Genomic DNA, 17102 nt, shown 5'->3' with positions numbered 1-17102 from the left:
TCCGGTTGGTTTCGAGGTACGCGTACAACACAGTTCTAACAAATTCCATCGTCGCATGTGCGAATTTCGACTGGGAGAGACTGTTAGAGTCAATAGCATCGTGGCACTACCAGATGAAAATAATAAATTCAAAATAGAATAAGTTTTAATATTTTTTTTTTTAAATAAAGTGTATTTGGCATTCTATTATAAACTTGAACTCGTTGGCAGTTAAAATAACAAAAATTGTAACTAAATCTTCTCCGGGTAGGGTAAAGCACCAATTTTGGTCATAGTTTGTCAAACATAAAAAACGAATAAACTAAATATGTTTAACATCATCAACAGGTAATTTTAGTCCTAATCTTCATAATGTATAAGTTAATATTGCGTAGTATGGACTCGACTTGTATTTGTGTGTAGCTTTTTTTTGGGAAATGGCGTATGTCGTCAAACCAAAATCGTAACAAAATAATTAGTTACTCTCCGACGTTTCGCTTTTATTTTTAAAGCTTTTTCAAGGAATCGGTATAAACATTGGTATTTCAACTGACAATTTGACAATTTTTAGTATTTACCCAAGTAGCACAATTTAGGTCCATTTAGTTGAAGCAACCGGATTACGACTGAAATTAGTCATATTTCGGTTATCACAACATTTTTGTAACAACCGCTAGTAGGGTATTTGTTACTCACTAACTAGTCTGTCCGTTGTCTGAATGATTTTGTCTGAAAATGTCTGAAATTGTCGCTGCTGTCCTGGCAATAGGGCTGGGTGGGTGTTCTTGGTTTTATTTTGTACAGAAAATAGTATTCCGGCATATATACTATTTATTGCCTCACCAAACATATCCACACACATAAACAATAATTGTAGAACTAGGCGACTCTTAGACCGATAGTGCGGAAACAGAATAAAACCCGTAAATAATAGTGACGAAAGATACTAAAAATCTACAACAAATGACAAACTACAGGTTAGCAATAGACGATTACAACAACAAAATCTACAATCAAATTTACCATATGCAGGAGCCTTAGATGGAAACATAAGACAGCAGCGATAATTTTATACATTTTCAAACAAAATCATTCAGACAACGGACAGACTAGTTAGTGAGTAACACATAAATACTAAAAATTGTAAAATATTTAAAATACCAATGTTTATACCGATTCCTTGAAAAAGCTTTAAAAATAAAAGCGAAACGTCGGAGAGTAACTAATAATTTGTTACGATTTTGGTTTGACTACATACGTCATTTCCCACAAAAAGCTACAAATAATGTATAAGGGTCATTCCACGGGAAATTTACAGTCAAAATTTTTTTTCTTTTCGGAATATTTTTTTACGTTCTTTGTTAAAAAAAAATCGACACGTATTTTTGTATTTCGATGTTACTGTTGGAATTCGTAGGATATGATTTTTTAAAGTATTGTAATCCGAAAAAATCACTATTTTTTAAATACTGATTGTAAACATAGTTTGTAATATCAAAAAATGACTTTCTATCAGATGTGTTCACTCCATTCTATAAGCTTTCAAAATTGGTATACCATACCTCCTCTCGATTGTTTTTCAATAGTTAAATAGTGCATTTTTATAAACAATTGTAATTTTTTCAAAGATGGAACTTTTTTTCTCGATTTTTTTTACTTTAAAATATTTGTTAATCTTTCTCGAAGAAGCATGCAAAATTTGGAAATGGAGAAATGAAAACTCTAGAAGCTATAAATTTTTATATCGAAGTGTGCACGTTAATGCAAACGAGCGGACGAATGCGCGTGCTTCAACGACACGTTACACTTAATAGCATCAAAAGCGGCCTCGTTATGAAGATGCCCGTGGGTTAGAACATCGATTGAGCATCACCGCTCGCTTCACATTAACACACGCGCTGAGACATAAAAACTCATAACTTCCAGAGTTTTCATTTCTCCATTTCCAAATTTTATATAATTCTTCGAGAAAGATGAACAAATATTTTAAAATAAAAAAAATCGAGAAAAAAAGTTCCAACTTTGAAAAAATTACCATTGTTTATAAAAATGCACTATTTAACTATTGAAAAACAATCGAGAGGAGGTATGGTATACCAATTTTGAAAGCTTGTGGAATAGTGAACACATCTGGTAGAAAGTCATTTTTTTGAAATTACAAACTATGTTTACAATCAGCGTTTAAAAAATAGTGATTTTTTCGGATTACAATTCTTTAAAAAATCATATCCTACGAATTCCAATAGTAACATCGAAATACAAAAATACGTGTCGATTTTTTTTGAACAAAGAACGTAAAAAAATATTCCGAAAAGAAAAAAAATTTTGACTGTAAATTTCCCGTGGAATGACCCATAAGTTTATTTGATGGAAATATGCTTTTATGTTTTAATTTTTGTCGATTGAAAAGCTTTGCTGGGTTCCTATTTTGACCATAATGTTCGTCTATTCGCCACTTTGTGTTCCTATTTTGGTCAGCCTGCTGAAAAAGTATCGCAAAACAAGTTAAACTACCATGTAATCTGTTTTACTTAATTAGTTATCTTTTTAATATGCAATTGCAACGGATTAGCATTACTTCCGGAATTTTAACTTTTTCTCGCCGTCATTTTTTATGCAAGACTCCAAAAATCGGTGTTCGAGAAAAAAAGTCAAAACAAGAATCATTTTTTCTTTATGCTTAACTTTATTTGAAATTATTTTTAATCCTCAGTTTTATATTCCTATTTTAGTCCTCAGTATTATTTAATTTATTCCAGCATTTGCAGTCAGTCCACAATCATGGGTCACACACAATTATGAGTCATTTGACACATGATTGTGGACTTACATGGTTTTCATATGACTTTTCAAATTATAAGTGATCATCCAACCCCGTTCTCTTTGACCAAGTCCCCATGTAGAGAGAAAACCTTGAACGACTTCTTTTCTAAAACGCTGTCGTAGGAGGATAATCAAAACAATTATCAGATCAATTATGATTCCTTCGCAGTTTGTCCTCGTGGAAGCTTCCATGTTAGCTTCGCTAACTCGGGCCCTGGTTGAAGTCACAATTTCGGGAGTCCGATTTGATAGTAGTGGATGACGTACCATGAAAGACGAGAAACATTTCCTGTCTAACGTAAAAAAAAGTTTCCAAAAAAGTTGTGAATATTTTGAACAATAGGTAAATCACTCATAGGTAATTCTGTCCGACTGCTAGACTCCTCAATTGCTCAACTGGTCGACTAGACTGCTCGACTGGACTGGTCGACTAGACTGCCCAACTCAACTGCTCAATTGAACTGCTCGATTCAAATGATTGACCAGACTACTCGATTAAACTGCTACTCGATTAAACTCCTACTCGATTTGATCATTCCGATCAACTGCTCGACTCAACTGCTTGACTTACTACTCGATCCGACTGCTCGACCCGACCCGATTGTGATGATACGGTGAACATGGTAGCTTGTATATCATTTGTGTCTATTCTAAAAGTATCTTTTTTGTGTGAAAACAAGTGCTATTAGTGAAGTAAAAGTTTCGTTGCATACTTTTGAAAATTATTCTGTTTATCAACGATTTAATTCTAAGCCTGCGCCGCACATAGAGCCTATGATAGTAGACGCTACGGTCGCACAGTAGTCCAAAAGGTTGAAAAGTGGAACTTTTTTCCTAGTGTCTCTTGTTTTCATTTTATCATTTATAGTCTTCAGCACTTTTGTTCGTATGAATATCCCCCTTAATCTAAAACTGTCAAAGGTTAGTCATCGCTTACTATAATGAAAATAGAAAAATAACTTTTTTGTGTTAGGAAAAACAAGCAACTTTGCTGAAGAAATAAAATTTCTATCTTTATCGAGTGTTGAACTATAGGCCATATTCTTTAAAATTTCTTTAAAAACTGGTTTTCCATACTTAGCTTTTGTTAGTTGCATTTTACAAGAATACAATGTTCTAGGTAATTATCGAAGCTCTCAAAATACACGTTTTTGCAGAAGACAACAAATCTCTTGAGCCTTGCTCAAAGTTAGCGCATATTCAAGCTTTAAATTTCCATAGCTTCACGAGACCATGCACAGTGGCACAAGTCGGAACAAAAGTGAGACAAAACTAAAAAAGTTCGTAAAGTAGCATGGAACTTGCATATTTTACTTATTGCTGTGAACCAAATTGGCTACTAAAAACAAAAGTTTTCAAATACTAAGAAAATCAATCATCAGGGTGTCTCTAAAATAATTTTCTAAGAAATGTTTTATAAATAATTGAACTATTATTTTTATTTTGTGTATTTTTTTGCATTGGGATAATTAGGAGAAGTAGTGATGACTTTCTAACTCTCAATAATCCATAACGTGGTTCAAAATTAAAAATAAATTTGAAATTAAAAAAAACACTATCTCTAGCGAATGATCATATTTATTCGCTAAAATTTGAATATCATCGAGTCACTACTGCTCTGCTGACCTGGTACTAACCTTTAAGGAGGCATTGTACTTTTTACACCATATGTTTTTCCTAATTTCAAATACTTTATTCTCGATAACGCGAAAAGCGAATCGATTCGGGTTTTTTTTGCATTCCAAACATTGCACTTTATACTAATATTTACAATTTTGTTTGCAAATGTGAACCTCTTCCCCTCTCCCCTACGGCTCCTTGAACATGATCGTGAATGACATGAACATGAACATGATCATGAGAATTGCTTGAGCCGTTCTTGAGATATTTATGGTACCGACTTTCAAAACCTGGTTTCGAGAAAAACGACGTTGAACCTTTTATTCGCCGTGTAATCGCTCCAGACATGCCCGGTACATATAGCTGTAACTTTGTCAATTTTTGGAATTCATTGAAATGACTTGAAACACATATGGTCAAAATGTTAATCTTTCGAAATAATCAATAAAAAAAATTCGATTTTTTTAAGTTGAAAAAGTACTATGCCCCCTTAACTGCTAAATGCTCAAAGATTTACTTAAAAATTATCTATAATACTTTTGCTAGAAGTAATTACAAAGCGGAATTGCCTAAAAACACATGGTTCTATAAAATTCAATATTTTGAGTCTTTGCGCAAATCTGCGCAAAATGCGGATATGATTTTTAGAAAGTAGACTAAATTCTACATAAAACATGAAAAAATGACAGTTACCTTGCGTTCCCAAAAAAAGATGCTCAACTTTGAAAATGCGAAGTCACATGTATGCCATTATTTTGAGATTTGTAGTGAATATATTTTAGAGTGTACTTGATTTTCGTCAAACTGCAAAATATAGTACTAATCCATAGCCATTTTAATACCAAATCACGTTTTCTTTATATGGAAATACCTAACAGAATACGATCAAAATCAATTTTTCGAAACTACTGTTGAATAAAATATGTGGCAAGCTGTCACACAAACTTGAGGTTCAAAAAATTCCCCAAAAGGCTGGATCATTCCTAGCGCTCAGAAAATTTGCAATATAGTTATTTGGTCTGCTACATTCTTACAAAAATAATATTTTATGAAAAACTTCAACTCCATTTTGGGTGTTTTTTTCCACTGTGCCATGGGGTAAAATGGGGCAAGCGGATTTATGAAATCAGCACTTCATTTTAAAGCTTAAGTCGAGTACTATAAACTTGTATGGGTTCCGCTTGTCCCCAGTCACCAAAATGAGAGTACGGCAAGCATACGTTTTATGTGTTTCGCGTTCGAGAAAGGCTCGATACACGTCCATTTTTTGTGGAAAGTTCCACAAAAAGTTATAGAAAATATAAAGATAAACAATTTTGCTGAAGAAATGACATTTCTATCTCTATCGAATGCAGAGCTGTAGAACGTTTTCCTTGGAAATTTTTAAAAAATAAGTTTTTCATATTTAGCGTACGTTGGTTGCATTTTACAAGAGTATGTGGTTCTAGGCGATTATTTAAAGATTCAAAACACATGTTTTTGCAGAAAGTTGCAAATCTGTAGGACCTTTCCTTACAAAGGTATCGCTTATTTAAGCTTTATTTTTCCTAATCTTCACGAGCCAAAAGCGATAACTTTGTAAGGAAAGGTCCTAGAGATTTGCAACCTTCTGCAAAAACGGGTATTTTGAGTCCTTCAATAATCGCCTGATACCATATATTCCTGTAAAATACACATTGGCGGAACTAGCGCTCATTTCTAGGGGGGGCTATAGCCCCCAGCATTTTTTCGACCATTTTATTTCCTTGGCATATTAAAATTAAATGTACATTGATGCATGGGAACTTTAAGTTCCCCCCCTAGCCCCCCCCTAGTTACGCCAATGAAAATACAATCAACATAAGCTAAGTATGAAAAACTATTTTTGAAGAATTTCCAAGGAAAATGCTCTATAGCTCTGCACTCGATAGGAATACTTACTTACTTACTTACTTACTTACTTACTTACTTACTTACTTACTTACTTACTTACTTACTTACTTACTTACTTACTTACTTACTTACTTACTTACTTACTTACTTACTTACTTACTTACTTACTTACTTACTTACTTACTTACTTACTTACTTACTTACTTACTTACTTACTTACTTACTTACTTACTTACTTACTTACTTACTTACTTACTTACTTACTTACTTACTTACTTACTTACTTACTTACTTACTTACTTACTTACTTACTTACTTACTTACTTACTTACTTACTTACTTACTTACTTACTTACTTACTTACTTACTTACTTACTTACTTACTTACTTACTTACTTAGGTGGCTTGCCGTCCTACGACAGCGCCTGTTGAACAAAGTTTCTCCATGTAACTCGGTTGAGGGCTACCGCTGCCCAATTCTTCGAACACCGAGTACTCTCCGCCAGATCTCGCTCCACCTGGTCTAACCATCTTGCTCGCTGTGCTCCTGGTCGTCTTGTTCCTATCGGATTTGAGGCGAACACTATCTTTGCAGGGTAGTTGTCCGGCATTCTTGCAACATGTCCGGCCCATCGTATCCGTCCAGCTTTAGCCAACTTCTGGATACTGGGTTCGCCATAGAGCTGTGCGAGTTCATGGGTCACCCTCCGCCTCCATACTCCATTCTCCTGTAGGCCGCCGAGGATCGTTCTTAGCACTCGTCGTTTGAAAACTCCGAGCACTCGCAGGTCCTCCTCGAACATTGTCCATGTTTCATGCCCGTAGAGAACAACCGGCCTAATAAGCGTATTGTACAGGGTGCACTTTTTACGGGGACTTAGTGTGCTCGATCGCAATTGCTTGTGGAGCCCATAGTAAGCACAACTTCCGCTGATAATACGCCTCCGAATCTCACGGCTGATATCATTGTCCGCCGTTACCAGTGAGCCAAGGTAGACAAATTCATCGACTACCTCAAACTCATCGCCGTCGATCAATATACTACTGCCGAAGCGGTGTCGTTCGGCCTCGGTTCCTCTGGTCACCATGTACTTTGTTTTAGACGTATTGACCTTAAACCCAATCTTTTTTGCTTCGCGCTTTAGTCTGGTGTACTGTTCAGCCACCGCCACAGATGTTCTGCCAATAATATCCATGCCATCGGCAAAGCAGACGAATTGACTAGATTTGTTGAATATCGTGCCCCGCGTGTTGATATCCGCTCGGTTCATAACACCTTGTAACGTTATATTCAACAGCAGGCATGAAAGACCATCACCTTGACGAAGCGCTCTGTGTGATTCGAATGAACTTGACAATCCACCCGAAATCCGAACACAGCACTGTGTACCATCCATCGTAGATTTAATCGGTTTGATGAGTTTCCTGGAAAAGCTGTTCTCGTTCATGATTTTCCATAGCGCTTTCCGGTCGATGGTATCACATGCGGCTTTGAAGTCAGCAAACAAATGATGCGTGGGAACTCTGTATTCACGGCCCTTTTGGAGGATTTGCCACAGTGTAAATATTTGATCCGTTGTAGACCGACCTTCGACGAAGCAGGCTTGATAAGTTCCCACAAATCTATTCGCAATTGGTGATACTCGGCGGAAAATGATTTGGGACAGCACTTTATAGGCGGCATTGAGAACGGCGATCGCTCGATAGTTCTCACAGTCCAACTTGTCGCCCTTTTTTATAGATCGGACAGATAACCTCATCTTTCCACTCCTCCGGTAGCTGATCCGTTTCCCAAATTCTAACAATTGGTCTAACAATTGGCCGCTTGTCTACAGCCAGCTTTTCTGGTCCCATTTTAATAAGCTCTGTTCCGATACCATCTTTTCCAGCTGACTAGTTGTTCTTTAGCTGCATCGTTTCGCCTATCGTTGGGGCTAGCACCTCGAAGTCGCTTTCTCCGTCACCGTACTTCTCCGCCTGGGCACCATTCAGGTGTTCGTCGAAGTGCTGCTTCCACCTATCGGTCACCTCACGATCGTCCGTCAAAATACTGCCAGTCTTATCCCGACACATTTCCGCTCGCGGCACAAAGCCTTTGCAGGATCCGTTTAGTTTCTGGTAGAACTTTCGCGTTTCCTGAAAACGATGCAGCCGCTCCAACTCTGCATATTCCTGCTCTTCCAGGTAGCATCTCCCGAAAGATTTGGTTTCAGTGCATCTTCTTCTGTTTGTGTCTTTCCACGTTCTGACGTGTGGCATTGCGTATCTTGGCCGCACGCGCAGCGTTCTTCTCATCCATCACCCTCCTACATTCACCGTCAAACCAATCGTTCCGCTGATTCCGGGCCGCATGCCCGATGGAGTTCTTCGCTACACTGCTGATGGCTGTTTTGATAGTGTTCCAACAGTCCTCGAGAGGGGCTTCGTCCAGCTCGTTCTCTTCCGGCAGCGCAGCTTCGAGTGAATGCGCGTAGTTTGCGGCGACGTCTGGCTGCTTCAGCCGCGCGAGATCTAACCGAGGCTGGCGTCGGTACCGAATGTTGTTCACAACGGAGAGTCTTGGGCGCATCTTAACCATCTCTAGGTAGTGGTCCGAGTCAACATTAGCGCTTCGACAGGATCTGACGTCGATAATGTCTGAGAAGTGCCGACTGTCGATCAAAACGTGGTCGATCTGTGACTCTGTCTAATTTGGTGACCTCCAGGTGTACTTGTGATGGATTCTGTGCTGGAAAAAGGTACTTCGTACGGCCATATTCTTGAATGCGCCAAAGTAGATAACTCTTAGGCTCATTTAATTGGTCCGCTGGTGTGCACTGGCTGGCAAAGGGTGAACATGTGAATTCCATAACCTCTGTTCATTAACTCCTATTCCTACCTCCACGAGGTGCCGGCTGGGGTACGCAACTTCGGTTGTCGTATGCTAATAGGAAAGGGGGCACAGTGGCTCCCGCCCATATTAAGATGGCAGCCCCATCAGCGGGATAAGGACCTTAAGTTAACAGCCTACTGTACCAGAACATAAAAAAGTTACCGAAAATGAAAGAAGAAATCTATCTGGATTATTAGCAACGACCTTTAACATGAAAACACGGACACGAATCGGAACATGGAATATACTGACCCTTGCCCAGCAGGGTAAGCTGGCTCAACTTGCAAGGGAAGCTAGCCGCCTGAAGCTTGAAATCCTGGGGCTGAGCGAGGTCCGCTGGCCGGGTACTGGTGAACACAGGACATCATCCGGGCAAGTCTTGCTCTACTCTGGCATACGAGGTGAAAATGCTACTCGAGAAAGAGGAGTTGGATTCCTACTGAGCCCAGGGGCACATGCGGCCCTGATGAAGTGGGAACCAATAAATGAGCGAATAATCGTTGCCAGATTCAGAACACGGGTTAGGAACCATACGGCAATCCAGTGCTATGCGCCAACAGATGCTGCCGACCTGCAGGAGAAAGAGAGTTTTTACAGCCAGAACATCGTGGTTGAGAAAATCCCGAAGGGGGACATCCAAATTCACATGGGCGACTTCAACGCGAAGATTGGCTCAAACAACGCGGACCTTGAACGCATCATGGGACCCCATGGCCTAGGAGAAATGAGCGAAAACGGGGAGCTGTTTACAGAATTCTGTGGTAATAACGACATGGTCATTGGTGGATCGCTCTTCCCCCATAAACCAATACATAAAGTCACGTGGGTTTCCCGCGACGGCCGAACAGAAAACCAAATCGACCACATCTGCATCAGCCGGAAATGGAGAAGGAGCCTTTTTGATGTACGCAACAAACGCAGCGCGGATATTGCATCCGACTACCATCTTGTTATCGCTGAGATACGTCTGCGCGTCGCACGTGTCCAACGACGGGAGGAGAAAGTTGGGTGCCGCTACGACGTCCGCCGATTGGAGAATCCTGAGGTGAAAAGGGCTTTTGTCGAACAACTTGAATCTCGAGCCTCAGAGTTGCCACCTGGTGGAACCGTCGAAGAGCAATGGACCGGCATCAAGAACGCCTTCATCACGACCAGTGATGAAACCCTCGGCAAAGCGCGCAGTGGGCGGAGGGAGTGGATTTCGGATGAAACTTGGAGGAAGATCGACGAGCGGAGAGAGGCGAAAGCCGGCATTGAGCGAGCGCGGACCAGATCGGCTAAGACAGCTGCCCGGCAACGGTACGCCGAACTGAAGAGGGCAGTTAAACGTGCTTGTAGGCGGGACAAGAGAGCCTGGACTAACTCCCTAGCCGAACAAGGAGAAACAGCCGCCGCCAATGGTGATATCCGTTAGTTATACGATATTTTTCGCCGCCTTAGTGGTGCCAGGATGAATACAAAGATGCCGCTAAAGGACAGAGCTGGTCAGCTATTGACTGACCGTACAGAACAGCTTAAGTGATGAACTGAACATTTTGAACAACTCTTCCGAGTTTCAAATGTCAGAGACCAACAAAACCAGCAGCGTATGACGCCTACAGTTCGTCGAATAAATCGCGTGAACTCGGACGCACCATCGCATCGCTGGATGAAATTGTAGCAGCCATCAAGAGTATAAAATCCAATAGAGCGACAGGAACAGATCGCATTTCAGCCGAAATGCTCAAAGCTGACCCATCTTTGTCAGCCCAGATGATGCATCAGCTTTTCAGCAATATTTGGGAAACCGCAACTTTTCCGGTGGACTGGATGCAGGGCATATTGGTCAAAGTCCCTAAGAAAGGAGACCTAACGGAATGCGGTAACTGGCGTGGCATTACGTAGCTCTGTATTACTCTTAAAGTACTCTGTAAGGTAATCCTCAACCGGATCCAGGAGAAGATCGACGCTACTCTCCGGCGGCAGTAAGCTGGATTCCGTGCTGGCCGATCATGTGTAGACCATATCACAACGCTCCGCATTATATTGGAGCAGATCAACGAATTCCAGGACTCTCTTCTGCTGGTGTTCGTTGACTTCGAAAAGGCGTTCGACCGACTCAATCACGAAAACATCTGGGGCGCACTTAGGCGTAGAGGAGTTCCAGATAAGCTAGTCCATCTCATCGAGGCTCAGTACGAGGCGTTCTCGTGCAAGGTTTTGCACGACGGCGTCTTGTCCGACCCCATAAGGGTTACTGCTGGCGTGAGACATGGCTGCATTTTATCACCGCTTCTGTTTCTCGTCGTTATGGATGAGATATTAGTTGGAGCAATTGACAGTAGACCAAATCGATGATTGCCTTGGAATCCTTTAACGATGGAGCAACTCAATGACCTCGACCTAGCCGACGACATTGTCTTGCTCGCACAACGCCGAAACGATATGCAGAGCAAGTTAGATGACCTCTCCGAGAGCTCCCAGGCAGCAGGTCTCACAGTCAATGTAGCGAAAACTAAGTCTATGGTAGTGAACACTGACAATTCCAATAACTTCACAGTAGCGGGACAACAAGTTGAGCAGGTAGACGCCTTTCAATATCTTGGTAGCCAAACAACGCCCGATGGTGGTACCAAGACTGATATAGCCACACGGATCAGGCAGGCCAGGGGTGCCTTTGCAGGTCTGCGAAACATTTGGCGCTCAAACCAGATCACTCTCCGTACGAAAACCCGAATCTTTAATTCAAACGTTAAATCCGTACTGCTGTATGCCTGCGAAACGTGGTGCGTCTCAGCGGAGACAACGCAAACACTGCAGGTATTCATTAACCGGTGCCTGCGATACATTATTCGTGCCTGGTGGCCTGATAATTGGATATCCAATGAAGAACTCTATCATCGGTATCATCAACAGTCGATAGCCACAGAAATTCGTGAACGTAGGTGGAAGTGGATCGGACACACCTTGAGGAAAGGAGCGAACGAGGTTTGCAGAGCAGCACTCGACTGGAATCCACAAGGACAGCGTAGAAGAGGCAGACCCAGAGGCTCATGGCGACGGAGCTTAGCTAACGACATCCGGGCTGTAGACGAGAACCTGTCCTGGCGACAGGTAAAAGCCATGGCGGGTAACCGTCAGCAGTGGAGATCTCTGATTTCATCCCTTTGTTCTGCCGGACCGGCGGACATGGACACATAAGTAAGTAAGTAAGCTGGTGTGCACTGAACCTTCCAATCACCGGTTTGTATTCCTCCTCCTGGCCGACCTGAGCATTGAAATCCCCGATGACGATCCCACAGCAGTCGTATTCACTCTCCAACTGCGCGTACAATTCATCCTTGTCGTCATCGGTACTACTGAGGTGAGGGCTGTGCACGTTGATGATGCTTATATTGAAGAATCGGCCCTTGATTCTCAACCTGCACATTCGAGGATTGATTGGCCACCACCCAAATACCCGTTTCCGCACCTCGCCCATCACTATGAAAGCTGTACCCAGCTCGTGTGTGTTGCCCCAGCTCTGGTAGATGGTATGTCCATCTCTGAACGTACGTTCGTAGCACACCTCCTGCAGCGCTACGACGCCGAACTTGCGGCTTTTCAATACGCCAGAGAACACTTGAGTGCTCCCTTGGAAGTTGAGAGATCGGCAGTTCCACGTCCCTAGTTTCAAATCTATAGTCCTTTTTCATCGCGTGGGTCTATTCCGATTGTTCCAGTAAGAATTTCCTTGTTTTTCGTTCCGTGCTTTAGTATTTTTCGTGGTGACGGCTTGCAAAACCTGCTACACCAACTCCCTGTTACGCCGGAGGGCCAACGAAGCTCGAAAGAGTTTTCTTTTCCTGTCAGCAAACGATCTTGGCTTCCACCGGGGTTGGTTACCCGATCTCCACCAAAGTTGCCCGTATCCCGGCTGGTACCACGAGGAAGTAGGAATAGGAGTTGCTGAATGAGAGGCTATGAACCACTGTATGGTCTATTTTATGCCTACACGTGCACAAGGTACCGACGGTACGCATTATTCAGCCGTTAACCAGCCAAGCTCTCGATAGGAATAGAAATGTCATATCTTGGCAGAGTTGTTTCGCTTTATATTTTCCATAACTTTGCCGAAGAAACCATGTGTCTATCTACTAACACAAAAAAAATGGACGTGTATCGAGCCTTTAGCGAACGGGAAACTCATAAAACGTATGTTTGCCGTACTCTCATTTGTGTGGTTGGATACAAGCGGAGCTCATACAAGTTTATAGTACTCGACTTAAGCTTTAAGATGAAGTGCTAATTTCATAAATCCGCTTGCCCCATTTTACCTCATGGGCTCGTGAAGCTGTGGAAATTTAAAGCTTGAATATGCGATAACTCAGCATATGAACAAAAGCGCTGAAGACCATAAATGATCAAATGAAAGCAAAAGACACTAGGAAGAAAGTTCCGCTTTTCGCCCTTTTGGACCACTGTGGGCCGGCGGCTGCTTGAAGTTTCATTGTTGTTTTTTTTTCATTGTTCACTGCCTTGAGTGTCTGCCGTATGTGTGTATGTGTGTGTGCAGCTCATTTTCTATCGCCTGTTTCTCGAAGATGGCTGAACCGATTTGATCGCTTTTACATTTGTTTGAAAGGTATTATTGTCTAGTATATAACTATTGAATTGCTTTGCGGTCCGACGTTTCGTTTAAAAGTTATAAGCAAAAATGTGAAAACTACGTGACACGCGTTTCTCCTGAACTATGCAACCAATTTTAATGATCTTACTACCAAACGAAAGCTCTTGCTGTTACTAAACTTTTTACCAAGTTTTATTGAAAACGGACAAACAGTTTAAAAGTTAGCCTTAAAAAACCATTTTTAATAAGGTTCAAATGATCGCCTGTTTCTCAGAGATGGCCAAATGGCCTATTCAATGGTTTTTGGATTGGACGTTTAATTTGAAAGTTATAAGCAATCGTATACACCACACCAATATTAACAATAATTTATAATGATTTTAACCAAGATAATTTACCTAATTTCAATTATTTTAATATCAAACGAGAGGTTTTGACACTACAAATATATATGCAAAATTTCATTAGAATTGGTTTTACCGGTCAAAAGATATTAATCCTCGAACGCTCGCGCCAACTTTTGCAACACAGTTACTCGCGCGCACAATAGCCCCAAACCAAAGAAAACGTGTGCACTAGAGTTTTGACTAGGAAAACTTGGTTTTAAGTTTATCGAACCTTTGGAAGAGTTTCTTGAAATTGAATGCTCTATCATCTGGTAGAATTTAAATTTGGATTAATCTCCCTAAAAGTGAAAAAAAAAAATATTTTTCTTCAGTTTCAATATAACACATTGATGTGTTCTGCAAAGTTTTAGAGCCTATTATTACAAGAAATTTTGCTGAAGACTGTAACCTTCTATCTCTTCAGTGAAGACAGAGAAATCTTATTTATTGTTTCTGTATTTGTAAAATCAGTTTTTCTATTTTAGCTCTTTTTGTAATTGTTGTATGATTTTTTCATGTGTTACAAAGTTATGCAAATAGTAAAAATACACAACTTTGCTGAAAATAGTATACCTCTATGTTTGCTTGTTTAGGAACTGTAGAACTTTGCTTACAAAAATATCCTGATTTTAACCCCGAATTACTCGACTACCAACTGACGGATACATTTTAAACATTTTACATTTGCTGATAGTTTTGCCACATACAGACACCATTTTTCCATATAAAGTAACGTGAAAAAATTCCAGTTGGGGCCAATAGCGGTACACCTCACATGCTGCTTGCTTCGTTTCTGTGCTGTCGGTTTATGCTGATCTATGTTCCTAACAATTTAAAGTATTATTGCATTGAATAATTCAGACATTTTGCTCATAACAAGTTTATTGAAAAATATACGTTAGTCAAACAACGATTGGTAAATATGGCATTCAAAAACCTACACATGTTGTTCAAAATACAACAGCGTGAGTAACCAAAGGTTAATAAAAATTGATGAAATTTTTTCAAGAAAACTTTATTGATGCATAGTTATGCATAGTTCAAAAACCTATAAACTAGACATTTACTACGCAATGTATATGTTAAAGAATAATATTTCTTCTTACAACTTACTTTTACTTGCACTTACCCACATTAGTAACAACTTACTCAACAATTTCATGAGAAAAAGAACTATCAAAATTTGTAAGTGCTTCTATTTTGTTCAAATTTTGTAAGCTTATTCAATTTCCAAAATTTTTATGTAAACCAACGCACAATGCAACGTTAGCTAATAGATGAATTATGTTCCGAAGACGTGTTGATTTCTATCTCAAATAGCAAGTAAGACCGTATAACAAAGGTTCTTTTCACCAATAGGTGGATTAAATTAGGTTTTTTTAATTAACGACCCTTTAAATGGGTTTATTCAACCATGTCCGAAGTCATCATGTCTAACAGCCCAAGATTACGGTGGCAAAAATGATGCTGCCTGTAGTGAACTGACTGAGATGATAGGTACCTTGACATCTGTCTCTCGGTCGCTTACGACTATGTGCGAAATTAAAAGCCAGATATTGCCCTTTGCATTGAAAGTTGGATTTTGAACACACTTGTTCAGTCACACATTTTGTAGGTGAGAAAAGTTGCCAAAATTTCGTGGGAAAACCCCATGAATCTTGGTTGATTCCTATTTGAATTCTAATGCTTACGTAGAGTAGTTATCGACGCTAAGAATAATATAAAAATAGTTACTAAATACATAATTCCGCACATAATTCATAACTTGAACAAATATGCAGCATATATAAAATAAATGGAAAATTAAATACTATTTGCTTTTCCTACAATTGGTATTGGCGCCACTGCTAGATCAAATGTCAGCTCAGATGGGAGAGTTGTAATGATGGGAAATGCCGATCAAAATCTATAACGATTATTGATAAAGTTTTTTATCGTTAATAATTACTAACGATAATATGACAGTATAATCAAAAATACGTAAGAAATAGAACAAAAATGTTAAAATAATAACAAGCCAAGAAGAAGGTTTCACTTTAAACCCTCCAATTTTCGATATTCTTCCCTGATGATAAAGTTTGATGATATTATCGATATAAGATTACTAGCGATATTATCAGTAGCACACTTTTCATCACAGTTTTGAAGGTTGCACTTTATAACTGTGCAGTCCAATTGAGTGTGAAGAGCGCAATAAATAGTGCAATTTCCAGTGGTATCGATAGTATTTTGAAATCTGTCAGTGTATCTCTTAGTGAGAGTATGGTAAACATTGAAGCCAGTGTTGCAAAAAAGCTGGATGATTTCAAAAAATACTATTATTGATAACATGAATCGGGATATTAGTGTAGCCGCATTGAGTAGGAAAAGAACGCGAAATGAGCGAACGGTGCACTCTGAATCGGACTCAAATCCCAGTGAGAAAATTTTGATTATTCGTGATAAGCCGATTATTGACAATTATAGATCAGATGACGAGTCTAGTAATCATAAAACTTACGCGAGTGTTTTAGCGGGTTCCTCTGGGAATACGGTAAATAAAGTCCAGCAAAAAGAGAAGCGTAAGGCTCGACCAGTCATTGTTATTAAGCCGGTTGAGTCTTTTTAATCTAATGAAGATACTAGATCTTTTTTTTAAAAAAATCATTGAATCCAAAAAAAATATAAAATTAGCAACTTTAGAAACGGGAAAAATGATTCGATTATTGCTGAGTGTGCAATAGGGGATAAGTCGTTAACTTTGAAGTCGTGAAAAATGACATTCACAGCAATTGAGTGACAAGTTTAACGCTATTATTCCTACAATTGCTAAACCCAAGGTTAAAATTGTACGAATGAGTAATCAATATTCCTCCGATGTTTTCGTTGACTTTCTTAAAAGTCAGAATGACGGCATCGGTATCAAAAAGGTTAAAGTTATTGCGCAATATGAAAATCCACGCTTCAAATACAATAAATTTAA

General features: G+C 39.7%; 1 protein-coding gene across 1 annotated transcript in view; it reads left to right on the top strand.

The window, feature by feature from the left end:
* Positions 1 to 17102, top strand: part of LOC128735978 (cell adhesion molecule Dscam2) — a 468886-nt gene that overhangs the window by 146224 nt on the left and 305560 nt on the right. The gene's annotated exons all lie outside the window — the stretch shown is intronic.

The sequence above is a fragment of the Sabethes cyaneus genome, chromosome 2 (genome assembly GCF_943734655.1).
Source record: "Sabethes cyaneus chromosome 2, idSabCyanKW18_F2, whole genome shotgun sequence".
NCBI classification, from domain to species: Eukaryota; Metazoa; Arthropoda; class Insecta; order Diptera; family Culicidae; genus Sabethes; species Sabethes cyaneus.
The sequence above is the reverse complement of the archived record's forward strand: the minus strand, read 5'-3'. Positions and strand labels throughout refer to the sequence as shown.